Source organism: Panthera pardus, unplaced genomic scaffold (genome assembly GCF_024362965.1).
Source record: "Panthera pardus isolate Hobbes unplaced genomic scaffold, ASM2436296v1 HiC_scaffold_13, whole genome shotgun sequence".
Lineage (NCBI taxonomy): Eukaryota > Metazoa > Chordata > Mammalia > Carnivora > Felidae > Panthera > Panthera pardus.
The window spans coordinates 35,263,949-35,283,249 of NW_026526688.1; the positions used below are offsets into that span (position 1 = coordinate 35,263,949).

Sequence of the window (19,301 nt, forward strand, 5' to 3'; positions counted from 1 at the left end):
ACATTTGTTTCAAAAAATTTCTTGACAATTCTGCTGTATTGATTTCTTCCAAAAGAAATTTAGACCTATTTTCTAAACTTGCACTAAACACTCACAAATTTTTATTGGAATTACTTTATATCTATAAATTCATTTGAAGATAATTGATATTTTTTAAATCTTTTTTAAAGTTTATTTATTTATTTGGGGAGAGAGAGCAGGTGAGGGGCAGAGAGAGAAGGAGAGAGAATCCCAAGCAGGCTACGCACCAGCAGCACTGAGCCCCACCTAGGGCTCGAACTCACGAACCGTGAGATCATGACTGACCTGAGCTGAAACCAAGAGTCAGATGCTTAACTGACTGAGCCACCAGCTTCCCCAGTAATGGATATTTTTTAAATATGAAGCTATTTCAACTAGATATGTAGGTATCTCTCCACAGTCAATTTTCTTTAAAAATTCCAAACTTCCTTCATATTAAATTTTTATAACTTTCTTCACGTATGTGTTGGTTTAACGTAGATCTTATTTTAATATGTTTAGAAAGAGCTTCCTGTTAAAGGTTGACCTAGATATAGTTGTAGTTTTTTAGAGATTTTGTGTTTAATTAAAAAAATTATTTATTTAGGGGCACCAGGGTGGTTCAGTTGGTTAAGCTTCAGACTCTTCATTTAGGCTCAGGTCATGATCTCAGGGTTCCTGAGTTGGAGCCCTGAGTCTGGCTCCATACTGATAGTTCAGAGCCTGCTTGGGATTCTCTCTTTCCCTCCTGTGCTCGTGTGCATGCACATGCTCTCTCTGTCTCTCTCAATAAACAAACAAATAAATGAACTTAAAATTTTATTTATTTAAATTATGGTAAAAAATATGTATCATAAAATTTAGTACCTTAACCATTGTATTTTATTTATTTATTTATTTATTTATTTATTTATTTATTTATTTATTTTGATGTTTATTTATTTTTGAGAGAGACAGAGACAGAATGCGAGTGGGTTAGGGGCAGAGAGAGGGAGACACAGAATCGGAAGCAGGCTCCAGGCTCTGAGCTGTCAGCACAGAGCCTGACGCGGGGCTCAAACTCAGGAGCTGTGAGATCATGACCTGAGCCGAAGTCGGACGCTCCACCGACTGAGCCACCCAGGCGCCCCATTACCTTAACCATTTTAAAATATACAGTTATGTGGCATTAAGTACATTCACATTGTTGTGTATCCATCACCACCATAACACCCCAGATCATTTTTCATCTTGTGAAACTGAAACTCCTTACCTATTAAACAGTAACTCTCTATTTTTCCCTCCCTTCAGTCCCTGGCAACCACTGTTCTACTTTCCGTCTCAATGAATTTGAGTACTTATTCTAAGTAGCTCATATGAGTGGAATCATAAAGTATTTATCCTTTTGTGACTGGCTTCTTTCACTTAGCATCATATCTTCAGAGTTCATTCATGTTGTAGCCTGTGTCAGAATTTCCTTCCTCTTAAAAGCTGAATAATATTTCATCATAAATATATATCATATATATCATATTTTGTCCATCCATTCCTCTGTGGATAGACACTTCGGTCGCTTCCACTCTGGGGCTGTTGTGGATAATCCTGGATGAACATGAGTGTGCAAACCTCTCTTCAAGGTCCTGCTTACATCTCTTTCGAGTATTGCTATTCTGCAACGTCCTCAGGAACTTTCTGGGTGTAATCGGAAACCAGTCCTGGTACAGGGAGGGCAAGGAGAGAAAGAAAGAGACAGACCACTCTAGCGTAGTAGATGGCAGATTTGATAAGCAAGGGAACTTACTTACGAGGCCTGTCTTGGGCAGACGCAAGATGAACAGATCTCTACACCTGCCTGCCAGAATCTGAAAGGTTTGTATAGAGGATTTAACTGGTTTAGTCATGTACCCAGTCCAGATAGTCTCAACACCACATTTCTATCTCGAGGTTGTATCCTTGGGGCAGTTTCTGGGAGCAGAGAAGGCAAGTGGAACACACATTGCAAAGACAGGAAAGGGGTGAGAGCCTCCAATTGCCCAGGTCCAGCTCACTGGTCAACTGGTGGTTCTTTCTTTCTTTCTTTCTTTCTTTCTTTCTTTCTTTCTTTCTTTCTTTCTTTCTAACATACAGTATTATGTTAGTTTCAGGTGTACAATACAGTGATTCAACAATTCCATTATGTCACCTGGTGCTCATCACAAGTGCATTTCTTAACCCCCATCATCTATTTAACCCATTCCACCACCTGGTCATGTCTTCTTGGTACACTCCTCAAATGGATATATACCCAGAAGTAGAATCGTTCTATCATATGATAGTTTTATTTTTAATTTTTTTGAAGACCCTCCATACTGTTTCCTACAGTGGCAGCACCATTTACATTCCCACCAGCAGTGCATGGGGGTTCCAGTTTCTCCACACCAACTTGTTATTTTCTGGGATTTTTTGGTAATATCCTCCTAATGGGTGGGAGATGGTATGTCATTGTAGTTTTGATTTGCATGCCTTTAATGAACTAGTGATGTTGGACATCTTTTCATGTATTTGTTGGCCATTTATACATCTCATTTGGAGAAATGTCTGTTCAAGTCCTTTGGTCATGTTTTAATTGGGTTGTTTGTTTTTGTTGTTGTTGAGTCTTAAGAGTTCTTTATATTTTCTGGATACTAATCCCTTATCAGATATGTGATTTGCAACTAGTTTCTCTTATTTTGTGAGTTTTTTTATTTTGTTGATAGTGTCCTCTGATGCACAAAAGCTTTTTTTTTTTTTAAATTTCCAGGAAGTCATCTCAGCCATATTAAGTCTTCCAATCCATGAACAAGGGGCATCTTTCCATTAATATATGTTTTTAATATTAAGAATGGACATTGGAAATTATCAAATGTTTTTTTGGAATGGAGATGATAATTTTTTTAATTCTTTTTTTAGGGAGAGAGAGAGAAAGCAATTGTGAACGGAGGAGAGGGGCAGAGGAAGAGAGAGAGAGAAAATCTTAACCAGGCTCCATGCTCAGTGCAGAGCCTGACATGGCGCTCGATCCCACAACCCTGGGATCATGACCTGAGCTGAAATCAAGAGTTGGATGCTCAACCGACTGAGCTACCCAGGTGCCCTGAGATGATAATTTTTTTTAAGATTTTATTTTTAAGTAATTTTTACACCCAACATGGGGCTTGAACTCACAACCCTGAGATCAAGAGTCACATGCTCTTCTGACTGACCCAGCCAGGTGCCCCTGAGATCATCATTTTTAAAGGGATAATTACATTAATAGATGTATTACTATTCAATCACCCTGCATTTCCAGGATAAAGCTAACCTGCTTATAGCCAACTATTCTTTTTATTGCTGGGTTTGACCTGCTAGCATATTTGGCATTTTTGCTTTTCTATTCATATGAAAGATTGGTAGTTACTCTCTTTTGGACTTGGCTAGGTTTTACTGTCACACTTGTGCTAGTTTTGTAAAATGTATTGGGAAACTTTATATATATTTCTCTAATGGTGAACATTTTTTTTGACTTGGCAACTATCTGTAATCATTAAGTTTTTATAGCAAGTATGAATTTTGCACAGGTTCAGAGATTCAGATATGTAGCTGTCAGCTCTCAATATCAGATAGTTAAAGATGCTCCATTTCTGCTGATGAGAGAAAACCTAGTAATTTTAGCCACTTTTGTATTGAAACATGTCAATTTAGAGTATAAACTGAAATCCACTCCCCCCCCTCCCCTTTCTCCCTTCCCCATGGTGATCTGAATTTTAGGAGGCTGACTTATCTTTCTAGCAAGCAATGAGTTATTTGGTCCTGGAGCCACCTGCTGTCTTTGGTTCCTGTTGCCACGTGTGGGCCTCTGCACAGATGTGCCCAGCCCAGTTCTAGCATCTGCTTGGCAGTGAGTCCATGAATACTGTGTCTCTGTTGTCCTGACACGACTCTCCAGATTTCCTTGCCTGCATACTCACTACTTCTATGGGTCCCTGGGGCTTGTCTGGTTTCTCTCAACTGTCCAGGGTGTAAGGGGGCAATCCCACTTGCCATCCACCCAGATGATCCTCTCAACCATTTGATTTTACCCCCTTTGTTCTGTGTTCTCCAAGGCTTGTTGGGCCATGGAAAGCCAGCCTTAAGGGCTCTTTGCCCTGGGACTCCTTTCAAACTATTCAGGGTTTCTCTTACCCTGCCCCTCGGTTTCTACCAGGAGACAGCCAGGGTGCTGAACACTCTTTAGAGACTCTGTTTGGTGTATATCAATACCACCTTCAGCTCTTGGGTGAGAAATCTGTCCTTTTGTGATCCTAAACTCTGTCCTCAGCGATTTTGTCTATAGCCATTGATTTGTAAAGTTGAGTTTCTAAAAATACAAAACAAAATAAAAATAACTTCTATCTCAAAAATCTGGCTCTTGAAAATCAGGTGTTTTTGGCATTCAGGCTCTGTCTCTCCAAAAAAGTAAAATGTGCCTTGAAACTCAAAGCTGAGCAGCCACTTTCTTGTTCCACCCTCCCTGCCCTATCCATACAGCAGTGAATGCCTTTGAGTTAAGGATGGATGATGAGCTCTGGGCAAGTAGGAGAAACTGGGATTTATTTGCAATAAAAAAAAAACAAACAAACCGCACCAATTGATGTTAAATAAAATATCCTGCTATTTTAGAAATCATCTTCTCATAAAACCACCTGGCTCTAGTACATGTCCAGAAAGTAATTCTTTATTATTATTTTCAAGTTTCCATTACTATTTGTTTCTTTGTGTTTTTAGTTTTTTGTAAATTTGAATATCTTCATGTTTTCTGAAAAGTTAACTGGTTTTCAGTGTTTTCAGATTGATTAGCATAGTGTTATACATGTTTCTTATAACCTAAAATACCTTCATATTTATGATTATAAATCATAAATTTATTTTGATTCCTTACATTATTGGTCATTTCTCTCTTTGCCCTGCCTCTGTCAGGAGTTCAGTTGCAGAAATACAGTCCTTCTAACTGTGGTAAGCAGAAAGGAGTTGTGTCAGTGTGGAAAATAACTTACACAATTGTTGGGGAGACTGAAGAAGCAGACTTAAGGTTGAACTCTCAAAGGCAACTTCCAAAGACACATGTGGAACTTAGGGAGCCACTTCTGTGTACCCCATCCCCCCACACCATTTTTTAGCACTTTGTAAGAATCATCTAGTAGTATCTCACAAAACCCCATGAGGAAGAATAAAAACAAAAACATTGAGTCCATGGTCTCCATGGTTACAAACAGGCCAAAAGGCAGGGGACCAAGACTTGACATCACCTTCCAGGTACGAGGTAACCATAGGCCAAAGTAGAGTTGGGATGGGCCATCCATTGTTGGTGGCCACTGCAGGCATGTACCTAAGACCTAAAGGGACAGGGACAGCCAGTATTTAATAGCAGGAACCAGAATTCTGGACTAATTTAATTCTGAGATCAAATTACTTTCTTGGTGGGAGATCCTTAATTTAATTCTACCCTAGAAAGATGAAATGTGCTCCCAAGATGTGGTTGGATGAGGCTGTACCTGGAGTAGGAGGTGGAGGGAGAATTTGTTAAGGCAGGATGAAAACAAGGAGGAGAATAAGGAGGCATGTGTTAGTGGCCCTGATATCCTCCCATGCCCAAGTAGTTCAAAGAGAGTAAACAATGGATTCCCAAACCTGGAAGCCAGGCAGGGTCCCAACCATCTTTGTACAGAAACTTGAGGACTGCTGGCCTGGTTTGGACCCTCCATCCAAGCCACACACATGTTTACCATGCCCCACGAGCTGCTAGACATTGTGGCTACGAGGTTTGTGTGATGCCGGCCCCCTGCACTCCGGGGCCAATCCAGGATCCATGTGCATCCATGTCCTCACAGAACTTACACGTTTCAAACTTGTAGCCTCTTGAGTCACGGATTCCATGCTATAGAGTCAAGCTTCCTTGCTTTAATTCCTAAAATGAACCCCATGCTTCAAGCTCTCCTTACCCAACACTGTGCCTCAGTCCACCAGGTTTTTGAGGAAATAAACAAGTTCATGTTTACCCTATCATACCCTCTTCCTCTCAGACTTCACTGGTCCAGGTTGTTAAAAGAAGAAAAAGTTAACTTCTTCAGCTTGTCTTCGTTTTTTTTTTAACGTTTATTTAGTTTTGAGAGAGACAGAGACAGGGTGCATGTGGGGGAGGGGCAGAGAGCGAGAGGGAGACACAGAATCTGAAGCAGGCTCTAGGCTCCAAGCTGTCAACACAGAGCCCAACGGCGGGCTCAAACTCATAGATCATGACTTGAGCTGAAGTCAGAGGCTTAACCGACTAAGCCACCCAGGCGCCCCGTCTTCATTTTTTTTTTTTTAAATACAGTACTCTACCAGGCTCATTTTATTTTTTAATTTTATTTTATTTTTAAATTAATTAATTAAGGAATTAATTAATTTTTTAAAGTAAGCTTAACACCCAGCACAGAGCCCAACCTAAGGCTTAAACTCATGACCTTGAGACCAAGACCTGAGCTGAGGTCAATAGTCGAACACTTAGCTGACTGAGCCACCCAGGTGCACCTTTATTTATTTACTTTTAATGCGTTTTATTTTTTTAAAGTAATCTCTACACCCAACCAACATGGGGCTCAAACTCACAACTCCAAGATCAAGAATCACATGCTCCACTGACTGAGCCAGCTAGGTGCCCCCAGCCTGCCTTCATATTTAAAGTTCTTTCCAGTTCCTTCTCATATTTCATATATTATACACCCACACGATACCCCAGGAACAGCGTGGCTTCTTTGTGATTGTGGGCAGCGGACAAAAGGAAAGAGCAGGAAGTGTACTTTCTCAGCTGAGCAGCTCAGCAGGGCTGGTGCTGTCAGGGGTAATCAGTCTTATGAAACCCAATGCAAAGACGAGTTTAAAAAACAACCCACAGCAAAACTTAAGCACAAACAGCATATTTGCATAATCTTAAAATATTTCCTCCCAAATATTTGAATTACAAAGAGGAAAATAACAAGTCTACAGTGGAGAATCCTGGAAGACACCACCTTAACCAAGTGACTAAGGTCAATATCATCAGTAATAGATCAGCATCATATGCCCTCTGATCTGATGCACTGAGAAGGGCAGGCCACCTCTGTGATCTCCTTCTCAATAGAGCATGACCTCAGTCTAATCATGAGAAAGCATTCTCCAAAGTATCTAACCAGTATGCTTCAAAAAACGTCAAAGTCATGAAAGACAAAGTGAGTGTCTTAGTCCTTTGGGGCTGCTATAACAGAATACTAAGACTGGGTGGCTTATAAACAACAGACATGTATTTCTCACAGTCTTGGAGGCTAGAAAGTCCAAAATCAAGTTGCCGGGAGATTGGGTGTCTAGTGAGAACAGCTCTCTGGTTCATAATGGACACCATCTCTCTGTGCATTCAGATGGCGGAAGGGGTGAGGAAGGTCTCTGGGGCCTCTTTTATAAGGACACTAATCTCATTCATGAAGGTTCCACCCCCATGACCTAATCATCTCTGAAATGCCCCAGCTCCAAATACATTGAGGATTAGGCTTCAATGCATGAATTTGGGGGAGAGACAAAATCCTCATCTGTAGCAATGAGGAACTGTAATAGACTGGTGCTAAGGAGACATGACAATTAAATACAGTGTGGGGTCCTGGATTGGATTCTGGAAGAGAAAAAGGGCAGTAGTGGAAAAACTCATGAAATCCAAATAAATTCTGTAGTCTAATTAATAGCATAATATTAAGGTTAGTTTCCTAGTTTTGATCATTGTTCTTTGGCCATGCAAGATATTAGTTAACATTAGGTGCACTGGGTGCAGGGTATACAGAATATTCTCTGCACTATTTTTGTAACTTCTCTGTAGTTATAAAATTAATTGGAAACAAACAAACAAACAGAAATCTACAAACTCACAGGAGTGTGTTGAACTGTAGGATCCCAGAGCCTTTCCTTGGTGTTTGTCTTCATCTGGGAGGGCACCCTGATTGACGGTTAGCCTTGGAGGAGAAGGCTCCAGGAGATGACATCCCTCCATATCCTCAGTTCCAGGCACAAAGTAGGCATTCCAAGATTTGTTGAATGCAAGAATGAATGAATGAATGAATGAGATCCTAGTTTCCATAATGGAAACAGAATTGGCCTCCACTATGAGAATATTCAGAGTAACTGTAATTGTTAACATCTCTAGCCAGTCTGGTGTCCTGAGGAATCTAGGCAAGGTGGAAGAGTGGAATATAGTTGGTTTTGAGCAAATTTCCAGGTTGTGACATCTCTGGGCTCCTTTGAACGGTTTGAGATCCTTGCATTCATCTGAAAGGCATTGGAGAGGCAGCCAAGTACAACTCCCAAGAAATCTGTACTCCCAGTCTCTTTCTGTGGTACACCTGCCCCTTTCTGCTGGCTTATTGGTCTTTTTTTTGAGAGAGAGAGAGAGAGAGAGAGAGAGAGAGAGAATGAACAGGGGAGGGGCAGAGAGAGGGAGAGAGAATCTTAAGCAGACTCCATGCTCAGCATACAGCCCAACGTGGGGCTCCATCCCATGACCCTGAGATCATGACCTGAGCTGAAATCAAGAGTTGGATGCTCAACCAACTGAGCCACCCAAGGGCCCCTCATTGGTCTTTTTCTGATTTGAGTTGTAGGAACTCTTTATGAATTTTGCATGCTGAGTTTTTATTGGCTGTATGCAATGCAATATTTTATATATCTGGGGCCTCTTTTTTAAAAAAAATTTTTATGTTTATTCATTTTTGAAAGACAGAGAGAGAGCACAAGCAGAGGTGGGGCAGGGAGAGAGGGGGACACAGAATCTGAAGCAGGCTCCAGGTTCTGAGCTGCCAGCACAGAGCCTGACATGGGGCTCGAACTCACAGACTGTGAGATCACGACCTAAACTGAAGTCGGATGCTCAACCGACTGAGCCACCCAGGTGCGCCATATCTGGGGCCTCTTGATGAAAAAAAATTTTTTTTGTTTAAAACCTAGTCACATGTAGGGGTGCCTGGGTGGCCCAGGTGGTTAAGCGTCTGGGATTCAGTCTTTCTCTCTGCCCCTTCCCCCTCCTCTCTCTCTCTCTTTCTCTCAAAATAAATAAACGTAAAAAAAACCCTGGTCAAATATATCACTTTTTTCTTATAGTTTGTGTTTCTTCTGTCATATTTCCTTCCTACCTTAAGATCGTAAAGATACCCTCTTATATTTTCTTCCAAAGGTTTAAAACTTTCTATTTTAATATTTCATTTTTTTAATCCACTTGAAATTTGTTCTGTGTAAATTATGGTATCATATCTCATTTTATTTTTACATACGGAAATTCAGTTGCCCTGGCACCATTTATTGGATAGCCAGTTCTTTCTCCATTGACTTCAAATGTCACTTCTGTCATGTAAAGAGGTTCGTATAAGCAAACAAGATTACTGAGTGTCTGCAATGGAAAATTGCTTAGAGTACATTCTTCCAGGTTTTCTGTGATTCTGCCTCTTTCATTGACCTGAGCTGTTTTATAATTCCATAGATTGTAGATAAGTAAAGACAATGCAGAACAATTCTTGTCTATAGATGTGTAAATAAGTTCTGTGTGGTGGAGTTTCAACTGCCTATTCCCTTTGTGGAAGAAGCCAGTTTTGCTGCCATTTGCATGTCCATTTCAATATTCCTGATCTACCAGTGAGTCCATTCTTTGGATTGCCCTTTGAACTGAATGTAAGGTCTTACCAGTTCCCTCATTAATGATGAGCTAAATAAAAATTTTAAGATGTGTTTACTTTACATCTGCACGAAAGTGTTGATTTTACCTTATTTGAAATTTATCCCTTAGCAGTCATATACCAAGGATATAGCTTTAAGCAAACCCAAAGGGAAACCATTACTAGGTAACAAGTAGTCACTTATGTAAGTGCTTGCTTGCCACATGAGCCTGAGCAGTTGCAGTGGGCTCCAATTCACAAGTCTGTAAACCCTTTTTTCAGGAACACAGCCTTGCATACAGAGGCAGGCTTGTGCATGTGACAGTGCTTTGGGTGGCCAGAGGAAAACCAAACAGAAAACATATTCAGATATGTGTCCTCAGTAGTGCAAGGAAACTTTCCAACACTATAATGATGGTGTAGTCAACACTGTGCATTTGGAATGAATGCACCTGAATCAGCAAAGCAAAAGATGTGAGCTCCCACGTGTCCACTGATTCCTCAACAAATGTTTACAGGGTACCTACAAAGTGTAGCACTCAGTGCCTAAATGCGATAAATAAAGAAATGAAAGTCTCTTTGATCAGGTTGAAACTAATCACCTAAGCCCAAAGGTGAAACTAACCCCATGGGCCCTACATGAGATATATGATATGATAAAATATCATGAAATAATACAATATGAGAGGGGTGGTATATTCCTTAGAAATGAACAGGTCAAAAAACAACTTGTGATGCTGTCTCCTGTCTTGGCCTGGAGGAGAGTAAGGAGTTCTACTTTTCCCATTGCAGGCAGGGCACATTGTCCCTGCTGGCAGAGAAGGGCTGGCATCCTTCTGGCTACCCTATGCTCTCGGGGCAGTCATCTGTGAGAAATCTGGTGAATGTGGCCAACTGGTTGTCCTACAGAGAAGAAATTCCTTCAAGGGTCTTTGGAGGAAGTCATGGTGTCATCTGTTTATAACCCAAGGACTGTATGCTCTACTAATTGAGTAGGCAATCTGATAACCAAAAGAAGACAGTGTCATTACCAAGTGGCATCTACCTGGGGAGCCCAAGCCACTCAAAAGGAGGTTTTCCCAAGGACCCCTGCCAATACAAAGACATAGTAGCTGCTATCAAGGAATTTGTAGCCTACCTGAGAATATAAGACGTATAGAACTAGAAAGCCAAATAATGATATGTCAGTCTAAGTGTTGTAGGTCTGGAGGATGACTTGTGGAAAGCTTGAAGAAAGAAATGAGTATTATGTGGGCATTGAAGAGAGGTCAGATTTGGAAGCAGCACAAAAATGAATGGTGGGCATTCCCAGGGCAGGTAGAGTGGAATCCTGGAACAGAGTGAGGAGTAAGGCAGAGGAGGCCCAGAAGCAGGGCAGTGGGGGGCGGGGGGAACCTGATTGTTGGGAAGTGTTATTTCTCAAGCTTGAATAGGACCTGGAAAGAAACTCCCCACAGCAGTGCTTTTTCCTAAGAAACGGTGGTCAGACTGGGTCCCCATGTGAACAGTGCTCCTTCCTTAACCAGCCAGGATATCCCCCTTAAAACCCCTAATTTTGGAAGACTTTCCCTCTCACACCTATCAAAAAATACCCAGGCTGTATGTGCAAATGACCTTTCAGAAAGATCCTTTTCCTCCCATCTGACTGTTCTCCCATAGGATGGATTGGGGAGGTCCCTAGTGACCTGGAGGGAACACTGAAAGTGACATACAAGGGGCACCTGGGTGGCTCAGTTGGCTGAGCATCCAATTCTTGGTTTCAGCTCAGGTCATGATCCCAAATTCATGGGATTGAGCCCCACATCTGGCTCCCTGCTGAGCATGGAGCCTGCTTAAGTTTCTCTCTCTTTCTCTCTCCCTCTGCCCCTCTCCCCCCCTTACACATGCATGCTTTCTCTCTCTCTCTAAAAAATAACATTATAATTTTTTAAATGTTTGTTCATTCTGAGAGACAGAACATGAGCAGGGGAGGGACAGAGAGACATGGAGACACAGAATCTGAAGCAGTCTCCAGGCTCTGAGCTGTCAGCACAGAGCCTGACGCAGGGCTCGAACCCACGAACCATGAGATCATGACCTGAGCCAAAGTCAGATGCTCAACCAACTGAGCCACCCAGGTGACCCTCTAAAATAAAATTTTAAAAATTGAAAAAAAAAAAACCTAGAAAGTGGCACACAAAGCTTGGCAGAAGGAGGCTAGGCAATGAAGCTAACTTCAGCCATATTCACAATGTTGTCAAGGAAACATCAAACCCTAGTCCTCAGAGTTGGAGAGGATGGGTCAGGAAAATGTGGAGGGAAAGAGCACAGGCCTAGAGGCATCATGGATGGCTTCAAATCCAGCCCACCATTTACTAGCTGTGTGCCTTGAACAAGGTTCTTATATTCTCTGTGCCTCAGGTTCCTTGTCTGAAAAATGCAGCTATCACTCCATACCTCATGAAATATCTGTGAGGATAAAAAGGGATAACACATATAGAGAAGGTGGAAGAACAGATACCAAAGGCTCAGCAGAGATAGGTTAACATCAATTAATACAGTGACATCTTGACTATTTACTAGCAGAATCATTTAAAATGCAGATAAAGGTATGTTCACATGTTCATGTGATATATGTGCATGTATACACACATATATATACATACATATATATACACATATGTATACATACACACACACATGTACCTATCCTAAGCAGAGCCCTAATGTAGAAAATAGATCAATACTCCCAAACCCCCCAAAGCTCCTGAAGACCTCCAAAGAACACAGATTGAAAACCACTGATCCAAATCCATCCTTTTATGAGAATGGAATCCCTTCTACAATGGCCCTGGCAGAGCATCATGGGGCCTATCTAAGCACTTTGCTGATGGGTCCCTGTGGTTTTCCAGGTGGCCCAACAGGGGCCGGTCATCCTGTCACTGGGAACTGGAAGCTAGAAACCTGCATGTGGGTAGCTCGGCCCATCTCCCCTCTGGAGCCATGGAGGATGAGGCTTTCCCCAATCCTTTTAACTGAATACACTTGGGATTGCTTTGAGAAATTATTACACCTATAGGTGCCACATATAAAATAAGGCAGTCCACCTGAGTTCCCAAAAGATGCACCTTGATCTTAGCAGGTACTTTCCTTACAAAGCCCCCTCCCCAGATAAGCATCCTGGACAAGACCCAGGAGAAGAGGATCTTGTCCCTCTGATTTTTCCTATGAGGTCTCAAATGACTTTCCCAGGGAGGAGCAAGAGTCTGGCCTTGTCCTAGTCCTGCTCTTTATTCCCTGGCTGATGTCTGGGAACACTGAAATATGGGCCAGGCCTCTGGCAGCTCCCTTACCGTCAGTGGTTTTGGACTTAATGACTTGGCTGTCTTTACTGCCCCAGGGGGCAGTCCTACAGCATTCAGCCCTCCAACCAAATCACTGCTCAGAAGGTACTGATAGGTGCTCAGGCTTGTTGGAGAGGCACTCTGGAGGCCCCATCCATGAGCACTGAGCCAGGGGCAGGTGTGAGGCACGTTGGGGTGGTTGATCTAACCAGACTCTACAATCAGGGAAACAATCAGATGTCAGAGCTTGAGGCTCAGGCACGCTGGATGGATGTGATGCATAAATTCCAGTCCCCTCAAGGAAAAAAAAAGATGAGCTGAGTAAGCAGCCCTTGAGACTCACTGCAATTACCCTCTCCACTGTGAAGTCTTCCTCAATCCTAATTGCTTTTATTTCCTTCCAGTGTCCCCACTATTTGGAATATTTTCTTATAGCTCTTATCACAGGATGCCTGGTTTCACTGTTGGTTGAGTAAATGCTTATTTTTCCCATTAAACCATGGAGGCAAGCATTGTAGTGTATCTATCCTAAAGGAAATCCCCAGAACTCGAACACGTCTTTGTACATGGTTGGGCCCAGTGGATGTTTACATTGAACTGGCAGCTATTCCAGTCACCTTTCCCAGAAGGGACCAAGTAAATCTGTCTTCAGACTCAGATAAGACCACTTTTTCTCCCTTAATTGTACACAGATGTAGGGGCAAAGATGATGCACCCTTAGAGGTACATAGTACTTGGCCCAGAAAGGACCCCAGTGAATGTCTGTCAACTGAATGACTTAGAGAATGGATGACACATGGAGAAAAATGTCAAAGAAGGAGGATACAAAATGGCCTGTGTGATCCCTGCACTTTGGGTGAGTTGAGAATCAGAGATGGAGCTTGTTGCAACAAAGGAACGTTTGCATCAATAGGCCTTTGGACTGAAATTGGGAGAGGTAAATGGCCCAGGACATCCTAATGAAGATAAGAACACAGGATTGGATTCAGAAAGTTTTGGGTTGGGATCTGGCTCTTCTGTTTACTAACTATATGACACCAAGCTTCAGCTGTAAAGTGGGGACACTAGTGCCCACATCATAGGGCTATGGGGAGGATTAAACGAGATAGCACTGGTTACATGCTCACACACTGCTTGGTACCTGGTCGGTGCTCAGTCAACGTCATCGGGATAGGCGTGGTGGACCAAGTTGTCCAAGAGTACAGGGCACATAGAGGCAGAGAGCAGAGGTAGAAAAGACCATCTGTTTCTAGTCTTTCCTTTCTGCCAGAGAAGTTCAGGAGATAACAGGGGCATCTGAACTCATGTGGCATTTTACAACATCTGTTTACCCTGTAGCTTCCTCTTAAGGCTCTCCTGGGATGTGGAACCAAGAAACTTCCAAAGTCTCAATTTAGTACAGTAAGATGATGAAAGCTGACACTGACTAAGCCATCCCCTCTACAGACCTACAAGGACCCCCTTATGGGGATTTTCTGGAAGAGACACTCTTACTGACCTGTTACTGGTTGGCCTCTCATGAGATGCTATCTTGCAGTTCTGATGGAACGTGTTTCTTTTTGTTCTCATCAGATCTAGTATGTGTCCTGGTTGAAGGGGGGAGAAAGATAGAAACAAATACATGAAGGGTCAAGTACTGTGTTCCCCCTTCCCTCCTCATCTGCACGACAACCATGACACATGTATTAGTGTGCTCATTCTAAAGATGGTGAAGTGGGCCAAGACAGTAAGAAGCTTGACCAAGGGGGTAGTCCACAGTTCAGACCCAAAGCCCATGCTCTGTCTCAGGAAAAGGAGCTCTGCCTGGTTCTGCAGTCTGTTCTCTCTTCCTTAGGCTCCTTGGGCTGGAAATGTTGGTGCCAGTGTGAAGGGTTTCTACCATGACCTTGTTAATATCACAGAAGCCCAAACCAAGGAGTGGGTTAGTTGGTGGAGCCTGTTGGAGAGCAGATAAGTGCATAAATTACCTCTTATTTAAACAAGAATAAACTGCCCAGCATGCTTGGTTTCCCTACCTGCATCCTGTCCCCTCTCCCACCCCATTGGTCACCTGTGCTCAATGCTCCAGCAATTCCATCCTGCTCTAGTCCACCAACTGCTGGGGCCCTTTTATGCTTCAGTGCCTTTATTCATGAGATACCCTTTCCTGCTTCTCTTTCAAAGCCTTATCCAATTCTCACTCCTGTAAGATAGTCATCGCTTCTGTCTTGATTGCACTGTGGGATTTTACTTTTATTTACTTATTATTTTTTTAAGTAGGCTCCATGCCCCATGTGGTGCTTGAACTCATGACCCTGAGATTAAGACTCACATACTCTACTGACTGAGCCAGCCAGGGGCCCCTGGGGTGTTTTATTTATATAGGTGACCAAGTGAGACACAGAAAGGCCAATGCCATTGAAATAATTATTTACCATTTCCAAGAGAAAGGGGCATACCACACCACCTGGAAAAGCATTGGGACAAATCAGAAGGCAGAGGGATGAGGGAAACACCTGTCCCAGAGTCTTTATTATGTTTTCCTTGGGAAGGAAGGGGTGAAGCAGGGCAAACAGTTTAGGATTGGCTAGTTTGAATAATGCCAACAAGCTCTGAGCTAGGCAGGTGGTGTTCAGTTGCCTGAGGCCTGGCCCTGGAAAGGGGTTTATTGGCTCAGTGGGTGAGGGCTGGATAAAGGAGGTTGTTGGAGGGTATGGACTCAAGATTGTTGGTTTGCATATAAAGGTGTGTTCCAAGGTGAGTTGTTCACAATCTCTAAGAATCAGCTAACCCTGGAAGGGGCCATCTCTCCCCAACCAGCAAGGCCCTCAAGATGTCAAACCATCATAAGATACATAAAATAAAACACGTAACTAATACCCCTTTCTCTTTGCTCTAGGGATGCTTCCATGGCCAAACTCAGCACACTGTTGGCGATTTTGTCATTGCAGTTTATTTGATGCTTATGTTCATTGCTCAGCCTTGAGCTCATCAGAAGCAGGGTCTGAGTCTCATTCATGTTCATACCTTCAGCATCTGGCAAATGCCTACTGCCAATGTATATTTAATACATTGGTTCTCAGGCCTGGTTGCTCATTAGAATCCCATGAGAAGCACTTTGAAAATACTAATGTCTAGGACTTACCCTCAGAGATTCTGATGTAATTCATCTGGGATGTCTGGATTTCCACTAACTCCTTGAATTTCCTGGGAAGAATTTTCCAGAAGGATATCAAGGTTGTGGTCCCAGATGTGGTCATTTAAAACAGCAGGAGGGGCGCCTGGGTGGCTCAGTCGGTTAAGTGTCCGACTTTGGCTCAGGTCATGATCTCGTGGTTCACGAATTCAAGCCCCGCATCAGGCTCTGTGCTGACAGCTCAGAGCCTGGAGCTTGCTTCCGATTCTGTGTCTCCCTCTCTCTCCGACCCTCCCCCCATTCATGCTCTGTCTCTCTCTGTCTCAAAAATAAATAAATGTTAAAAAAAAAAAATTTAAACAGCAGGAAACCCAAGTCCTGAAAGTCAGGGACTTGCGTTGGGCTTGAATACCTGTTACAGGAGCTTCAACTGCCCATTTTGGTAAAACACTACCTACTGAAAACAGTCTACATAGTCTTGGCAGCTCCCGGGCTTGAACAAGTGTTGTCCTTCTGCATTCCTCTGAGGCTCCAGGCTACACTCATTGGAGAAGAGGCTCTTACTCCACCCCAAGTAAGGTTCCCAATTCTGCCTCTCTACTTTCGGTGTCTGTGCCTTTTGCTCTACACTGTTTGTGTCTATCTGTGACTCTGGTCTCAATGGTTTCTCTCTTTATTCTTCCATAGCCATCTCTTTGTGCATCTATGGTGCCTCTTCAGCCTGTCTCACAGTGTATCCTGAAAGGTAGGAGAAATGGTAAGAGAATTGTCTCCAACTCCATGATTTTTGCTCTTGACTTTAGAATCCTTGGAAAAGGGAATGCTGGAAAACCCACCCATTCTTCTTTTCCTATTCTTACCCACTCCTCATGTTAGGTGCTTCCTGGAACTTCCTGGAACTTTCCCCAACTGCCTCCCCAACGGCCAACTGCTGCCTCCTCTCCTGGCACTCCAGGAGCCTCTCCCAAAACTCCCATATTCTCAACACTGGCAGACCCTGATCACCTTAAGGGCCCAATCTGTGGGGCATCCTGGAGGGAACTTGCTCCCCACCTTGTCCAGCCCAGAAACCTGCCAAGATTTATCACCTCCCTGCAGCCACTGCCCAATAGCTCCTACACTGCTCTGGGTAAGTGAAAGGGGCTCTTCACTCCGGTTGATGCGAGGAAGGGACTTTCCATAATGACCAGACAGACAGAGACAGAGAGAATGAGAAGTTCTCAGGGATGAGAACTGTGGCCTAGAGAATTTAAGAGAATTAGTGTTTAGGTCATATTTCCGATTTCTTTACCCTTGTATGGTTTGAGGCAATTACTCAGGGCATTTCTGCATGCTTGTGTTTGAGCATCAAACATTTCTCTAACTTTCCCAGAAAGGACTCCTTGGCACATTTCTCACTATTAGAGTCCTGGACTGGGATTAGCGTTACCGATTTCAGTTCAGCTAGGCCTTACTTCTAACAGACTTAGAAGTTTCTTTCCTTTGCGAGGTCCTGATTTCATCCTCCAAGGAAGAAGAATTCCTCTTTCTTCTCATGTGAAGACATGTGGGCAGAACTAGACATCCAATCTGTGCACCAAAGGAGGGGTGGAGAGTAAATCTGCAGCTCCAGTGGGCTCTACATTCAATGCTCACCTCCACGAGGACAGACAGAATATTCATTCTTCTGAGGATGATATGGCAGCAAATGAACCTGGAAAATGCTACCATTTCATAGCATATCTGGGCCTTTCCATTCTGTGGATGAAGTGAGTCATTAATACATACATCATAAGGCTGAGGCAGTGAGCTTATTAGGTCAACAGTTGGTTGCTGAGACCAACAAGCTGGGGTTCTCAGAGAGGAGACTTCATGTTCCTGGAGTGAAGTGGCCCAAGCCCCCAATTTCTGGTTGGAGGTCCAGCAGAAACCTTGGATAAAATGAGTGTTTGGGTCAGGGGCCAGAGCTGGGCTTATCTCATAGACACTCTCCTAGTTGCCTCACTCTTGGGAAACATAACTGCTAGAAAATTCAACTCTGGAGCTCTCTCTGCCACTGCCCCCTTGCCCCACCCCTGTCAATACCACCAGTTCCTGCATTTTCTGTTTGAGAAGTTAAAGATTTATAGTTCAAAACATGACTAGAAGGAGAGCAAGCATTTCTTAAAATAACAACAAAAGTTACATTCTGATACTTTTACATTCCAAGACAGTTTCCACATTGGTCATCTGAAATAAAAGTTACATAAAAAGCAAAATTTTCTAGTGGAGAACTAAAAGACTTTCGGAGACTTTGTGGTCCTTTTCTACTCTTTACGTATGAAAGACAACAAAAGGCTAGAATATTCTGTTTGCAACATATTGTTTTTGAATGTGCGTGCTTGCTTATTTTTTAAGTGTCTACTCTATTAAAAGTACTGTGGGGGGTACAGAAACAATTAGGGTGCTCACAGGATGAAATATCTGCACAGGAAACTAAAACAGAAAGAAGGTATCACTGAATGCTATTAAGGGAGAAACAAACCCTGCCCCTGAAACTGAAGTGAGACACATATTAAATTCATGGAGGCCTATGTCCACCCCTCTTTCCCTTATTTTCTTCCTTACTTATTTTTTAAAAAAATTGAATGTTTATTTATTTTTGATAGAACACAAGGGGGGGAGGAGAAGAGAAAGAGTGAGACACAGAATCTGAAACAGGCTCCAGGCTCTGAGCTGTCAGCACAGAGCTCGACGCGGGGCTCAAACACACAGACCATGAGATCATGGCCTGAGCTGAAGTCGGTCGCCCAGCTGCCCAGCCAGCCAACTGAGCCACCCAGGCTCCCCTCCTCCCTTATTTAAATGGTAATAGAGCACCTTCTGTTTCTCAGGCACTGTGCTAGGTGCCAGACACAGCACTTCACAGGACACATATGGTTCTTCCTCCATAAAGGTAACAGTCTAGTGGTAGATAAGCACAAGTAAATGACAAATAAAAATGGCTGGATACATACTATCATGGTGGAAGACTGTATGTGGGTAGGAGAGGATATCTAAGAAGCTTCACTGAAGGAAGGTTCACTAATGTTTAAATAACACGTGAAGGATAAGCAAAAGCCATCTGGGTCATGTGGTGGAAGAGAATGGCTCTTCTTACAGAGAGAACAGCTTGTACAAAGGCATTGGAGTCAGAGAGAGTATAGCCAATTGGGAATGTGGAAAGTAGTCTACACAGGCTGATCA

General features: G+C 42.9%; 1 protein-coding gene across 4 annotated transcripts in view; it reads left to right on the forward strand.

Annotated features, from left to right (window-relative positions):
- Window positions 1-17,025: 17,025 nt before the first annotated feature.
- Window positions 17,026-19,301, forward strand: part of PEBP4 (phosphatidylethanolamine binding protein 4) — a 214,399-nt gene continuing 212,123 nt past the window's right edge. For 3 of the 4 annotated variants that reach the window (XM_019466951.2, XM_019466950.2, XM_019466952.2), the window contains exon 1: window positions 17,026-17,226. The gene's annotated coding sequence lies outside the window, so the exon portion shown is untranslated. The remainder of the gene's footprint in view (window positions 17,227-19,301) is intronic. The other variant, XM_019466949.2, reaches the window with a different exon arrangement.